Below are 6402 nucleotides of genomic sequence, written 5' to 3'. Positions count from 1 at the left end.
GAAACTGAGGCACTTTTCACCCAGTTGTTTAGCTTGTCTTACAAATGCCTAGGTCACTTTCTGTAGGTCCCTTGTATTCTACACACTCCCATATTCTCCATTGCCTCCTATGAACAAGGGGAGGAAGGTAAAGATAATTACTGGCCTTTTTTAGGAGAGGGAAAAACATTCACAGAAGTAGGATTTCTTGTTCAGTCAATTTCTGGTCGGGTATGTTCTTTTTTACCCTATTTGGGGTTTTCTTGGCACAGATACTAGAGTAGTTTGCCATTTCTTTCTCCAACTCATTTTACAGATGAGGAAACTGAGGTAAACAGGGTTAAGTGATTTGCCCAGAGTCACACAGCTAGTAGTATCTAAAGCCAGATTTGAACTTAGAAAGATGACTTTAGGTCTGGTATTCTATCCACTGTGCTACCTAACTTCCCAGAATTAGGACTAGACCAAGGAATTGCTGAATTTAATATAAAACTATGTTCCATGGCCTCTTGAAGGAACACCCCTCCTCCTCTTTCCTAAAGGCTATCTTGGAGCAAAAGGCATGCAGGCTGTATGCTTGGGGGGGGCCTATAGAAAGAAGGGTTTGGGGGAGCCAACAAGAAGGGAAAGAATGAATGTAGCTCCTGAGCTCTCCCAGCCTCCTGCTTATCCTGATGCATCTGTGCCTGGGGCTCCCCAGCTCTGGCCACGGCACCAGATGGCCATGCATTCCGGCCCCTTTACGGACAGGCAGTCTGATAGACATCGGCAGTCACAGCCGGCTGACCCCCAGCCTGCCAGGTCCCCACCAATCCTCTCACTTTCCCACAGTGGGTGCTACCAAGCTCAGCCATCAAAATTCTCTCTGGGGGAAATGGGGAGAGGGCAGGTAGAACATGTTCCAGGTCTGAGGAAGAACAGAGATGGCACCTAGTCCCTGCTCCGAGAGGAGTCCTATGTACCCCACCCTTCTCAGGGAAGCAGGTCTTTTTAATACCTATTTTTCTAGCTATGAATTTATAAATCCCCTTTCTTGTCCCTTGTCTTCTGGGATTCCCTTTCCCCAGTTTCTCCCAGCCTGTGCAAGGCGTGGTGTACCCTGGCAGAAAAAGATTTTAAAGGCTTCACAAATCTCTAGGAAGAGAAAAAAAATGGGATCTCAGAGTTAATGTGACCATACTTATGTCCTGTTCTATCTCTGGACCCCTCAATTCCTTCACTGAGCCTCCATTTCCCCTGACCATCAGGGGATTCTCCCATCGCCTTAGCTGCAGGAATCTCCATTTGGTTAGGGAATTGTCAACACTGACTGGAAAGAGCCCTCACCTCCCTCACTGAGTTTCCCTCATTGAGACTCCATCCCTGTTCTCCCCACCCCCACAATGAGCTCCCCCTCCCTCATTACGCTTCCATTCCTCTCTATGATCTTCCATTCCTCTTTAAGGAGCCCCAGCCACTCACTGAGCTCCTAATCCTTCATTCTACTTTGCCTTACCATTGACTCCATTCTCCCCCACCGAGTTTCCCATTCCCTTTTCCATCTTATTCCTGATCTCTGTCCTCTCATTGATCTCTTTCTCTCTGATTGAGCCTACCTTTCCTGGAAAGAATGAAAGATTTCCCCTGAACTAGCAGAAAATGGAAGCAATCAACATCCTAGCATCTTCCAAATTATTTGGTCATCAGCTAACAATGCTCCTAAAAATGAAAGAAGCATGATGGCCCTTAGTTATATGACTCAGGATGCTAAAGTTAGAAGGGACCTTCAAGAGTATTTAGTGCATCTTCCTCATTTTTGCAGTTGAAGATATTAGGGCCCAGAGGCTTATCCAAGGTTGCCTCCCTCAGAAGTTAGCAGCAAAACCAGAACCCAGATCCACCTGACTCTAAGTCCAGTGTTTTTCCTACTACAATGTTCATTCAACAAACATCAATTGCCTACTGTGTGCAGAGCCTGAGGTACAACATTTAGATAAGATATTGATTTTGCCCCATAGAACTTAGCACCTCGTTAAGAAAGTGCCTGTGTGGAGCTGGAATACTCACATAAGTGAAGTGGGGGGAGGAGAGGAGGAGGATGGGGGTTCCTGGGCTGTTTCTCTTTGTACAAGAGGGAAGGATGGGGGAATGGGAAAAGAAGTGGGGAAGTAAATCCATGTTCCTATTACAAGAGAGGTAAGAGGCTGATACAAACTTCCTGCTGGTGTACAGAGTGACTCTTAGGTAAATTTGAGTTTTTATTTTCCTCCCAGGGGAAAGATTTGCCTTTGGGGGGGGGGGGGTTGAAAGTCAGTGTCCAAAGCTGCCCTAGGGCCTGAGGTCCCCGGTGGGCCAGCCTCCGATGGTCCTCAGCCTTGCTGCCATGCCCACCACCAGCCATTTGGCTCTGACTGGTCTCACCAGGTCTTGGCCCCCTGCTCCTGCCGCCCCATTAAACATCTGCACCGGGAGGGCGGGCGGGCCCCGGGGGGATGGCTTCTGGGAGATAGCATCAGCACCAAGGGCTCAGGGGGTCCCCTCTCTCAGCCCCCCCCTCTCTGCAGGCTGGGCCAGCAGGCACTTCAGGGCCACTGGAGCATCCCTCGCCTGGGGCGCTGTGTTATGGGATGGTGCATATTATGGGATTGACTCCACCCCTGGAGAACACTGCCCCACGTAGGGAGCAGCACTGGGAGCCAAGGTCTATTCCCAGCATGGGAGGAAGAGTCTGAAATCCAGCAGGGAGTTTTCTGACATCAGGGACTTCCCTACCATCCAAAGGCCCTAAAGGGTCAGGCTAGGGCCTAGGGATCACGAGCTTTTATAGGATTATCTATCCAATTTCCTAATCTTACAAATGAGGAAACTGAGAAACGGAAACACTTGCCAAGGTCACAAATATAAGCAGCAGAGCCGGGATTTGAACCCTGGTCCATTGAAAGACTAGAACCAAAACTACCACCAGTCCCTTCCTTACTTCTCAGACGCACCAGTCACTGATAGGTAAACTGCCAGTCTGACATTTAGCGCCCTTCTCAGACCTCGGTCGAAGGGTAAAGAATGACTTTTGTCCACTCTCCAGGGCTATTGAACCTCAGGTCACTAAAGATGTTGCTTCAAATTCTGCAACTTCTGGCCATCTTTGGTTTTTAAAATACTCCATTGGAGGCCATGATCCAGTGGAAAGCGAGAAGCCCGGGGTCTGAGCCTCCGGCTGACCCCCAACATCCTGTGCCTTTCTTAGCGATGTAAATGCCTCCGGCCTCTCTCCCCTTACTCTGGCCAGGCTCATCAAGTAGGGTTTACTCAACACCTAACCCAGAGGCTCTGCTGGGGGGATGAACCCGCTGGGAGAGGGACATGTATCAAAGCGATTCCTTCTGCCAAGGCGCTCCCCGTCTCAATGGGGAGACGGGGCACACACCAGGTAGGGAACGGCAAAGGCTTAAATTGGGTGGTTCAAAGTACACATTCTGTAACAGAATTGAAAGGATCTATTCTCAGGATGAGTAAATCTGAGGCAGTAAAGTACTGGCGTTAGAGTCAGGGAAACAAGAGTTCAAATTTTGCCATAGACATCTCCAAATTGTGGGATCCTGAGTAAGTTACTTAATCTCTGTCTACCTCGGTTTCCTCATCTGTAGAATGGGAATATTAGCACCTACCTCTCAGGGTTGTCATGAAAATCAAATGAGAATATTTTTAAAGCTTTTTGCACACCTGAAAGTGCTAGATATTCCTTATATCTCTAAGTCTTAGAAAGGGAATAACATTCTTTTAACAATCCTGGAAGCAGAACAAATGTGAAGAACAGCTCAAGCTTTGTAATTCTTGAGGGATGTTTTAGCTTGTTTTTAAAATGGTGAAAAAATAGCCTTTCACTGTTTGCATTTTTTTTTTTTTTTTAATGTAGGGACAGTGTTGCAGAGTAGAAAGAACTGTGGATCTGTAATCAAAGGGCCTGGATTTGAATTCTAGTTTGCTGTTTGCCTGTGTACTCTCAGACAAATTACTTCATTCCTGCCTCTTGAAATGGAAAGACTGGATTAGATGAACTGTAGTTCATCACAGGACCTTTCCAGCTCTCAATCCATGATCCTGTGACTTCTCTGGTCTGTTTGGTCCTCTGTTGGGGTCAGATATGATGATTCTGATGGTCCCTCCCTCATTTAACTCCTATGATTCTGTAAGTTTCCTTTGCTCTCTTTTATGGAAGCGAGGGGGAAAGCTTAGCAAGTGAGGAGTTTACAAGAATCTGATTTCAAAGACTTTGTTCTTTCTGAGCTAGAGGGATTCTGAGACTAGTGGTTTGGGTATCTGGGAATGCCCTTTGAACTCAAGAAGCTCTGCTGAAATGAAGAGTAGAACCAAGAGCCGTCATATTGATCTATATTTCTTCTGAATCTGACATGGTCACTCCCCTGGAGGGGGGTTACAATAAGGCAGCCAATCTGCCTGGAAAACTGGGTATAGAAAAAGGGCATCCTCATTTTGAGTTATGCTGGAGAAGGATACATCAGATCTGAGAATCATTGGAGGCTAAGGATTTAGCCTAGGACCTATAGTTAAGGAGGAGGGATTAATAAATTTTGGTGCTTTCTCTACTGTGCTGAGCAGAAGCTTTTATCTATATTAATGATTAACTTTGCTTTCCTTTGCATATTATTTTTGAATTGTTCTCCCTTTTTCTTTGTGAATAAGCCCTAGGAAGAGAAAAGATGAGCTTTAAGGAAATTTTGGCAGAAAAGAGGAAGTGAGTATTGGAGGAAGAGCACTGGGAATGATAGCAACTGCAGAAAAGAATTGTAGGTAATCAATGATGTCTGAACCTAGGAAGCCAAACCAGCTCTAGGATTAAGAAAGTCCAGGGATAATTATGAAAGCAAAATTGCTAAATTTTTCATACCCTTTGGCCCAGGGATCTCACTACTGGAATTATATGCCAAGAAAAAACCCATTACTTAGAAAAATATTCATAGCAGCATTTTTTTTTTGTGAGCAACAAAAAACTGTGAAAGTAAAAAAGGTACACAATTATTAGAGAATCATCTAATATACTATGGCATATGAATACATTATTACTTTACTGTAGAATTTAGCTAAGCATTTAATATTTTATTTTTTATTTTATTCTTGTGAACAAGATAAAAAAATATGAGCTAGTGAAGGGTTGGCAAATTATTGCCCAAGAGCCAAACCAGTGTGCCAATGAGATAAAAATGGTTTTTATATTTTAAAATACAATAAAACTTTACTTTAAAATGTAAAAACCATTTTTGCCTCATAGACTCTATGAAAAACAGCTACCATTGGCTGTAGTTATCTGAGCCTCCTAGTAAATAATGGCAAAGTTTGCTGTTTTAGAACAGTTGGAATTCCAAACAAAAATACAGGCAGGTATTAAATGAATTAATGACAACTTGGAAGGTCTCCATTGTGCCCCAAGTATGTGTGCTTGATGCCATGCTGTTTAACATTTTTATCAATGACTTCAATAAAGGCATAGATAGCAATTTATCTGATTTTCAAATAATAGGAAGTTGGAAACAATAGCTGAGATGATGGATAATATAAATAGAATCCCGGGAAAAAATGTTTACTTAGTGTTTATTTTGCTGAGGCAATTGGGATTAAGTGACTTGCCCAGGGTCACACAGCTAAGAAGTGTTGAGTGTCTGAGGTCACATTTGAAGTCAGGTCCTCCTGACTTCAGGGCTGGTGCTCCATCCACTTTGCCACCTAATTGCCTTCCCAAAAAAAATCTTTATGAGCTAGAGAACATTATGTCAAATCTAATGAAATGAAATTTAATGGTGATAAATGTAAAATCATAGACATGGGGCTCAGGAAATCAACTTTACAAATACAAGATGGTGAACTCATGACTAGATACATTTTTAAATTTAAAAAAATCTGGAGATTTTAGCATACTGTAAGCTAAATATAAATCAACAATGTGATGTGACAGCTAAAATAAAAACTTAAGAGACACCTTTCAGAAATAGAGTATTAAGAATAAATGAATGAATGAGTCACCTACTATGTGCTAAGCATTATGTTAGGATACAAAGACAAAAGTGAAAACTGTTTACAGTCTCAAGTAGCTCCAGCTTAGTCAGGAGAGACAAAAGATACATTTATGAAATTAGTGGGTCAGTCAGTCAGTCAAGAAGCGTTAAGAACTTAGAATGTGCCAGGCAATGTGCTAAGCATTAAGAGTACAAAGATGATACGAAACAGATGCAAGCTGGGAAAGATTTGAAAGGAAAATACTAATTTGTTGGAGTGGGGAGGAAGAGAAGATGAGGAAAAGCTTAAGAAGAGGGCACTTGAACAGAGATTTGAAAGAAATTCAGGGTTTTAAGAGACAAAGGTAAGGAGGGAATGAATTCTAGGTATGGGAACAGACAGTGCCCAGAGGCACAAGATGGAAAGTCATGCATG

This window comes from Sminthopsis crassicaudata, chromosome 1, assembly GCF_048593235.1.
Source record: "Sminthopsis crassicaudata isolate SCR6 chromosome 1, ASM4859323v1, whole genome shotgun sequence".
Lineage (NCBI taxonomy): Eukaryota > Metazoa > Chordata > Mammalia > Dasyuromorphia > Dasyuridae > Sminthopsis > Sminthopsis crassicaudata.
Note: the sequence above shows the minus strand (reverse complement) of the source record.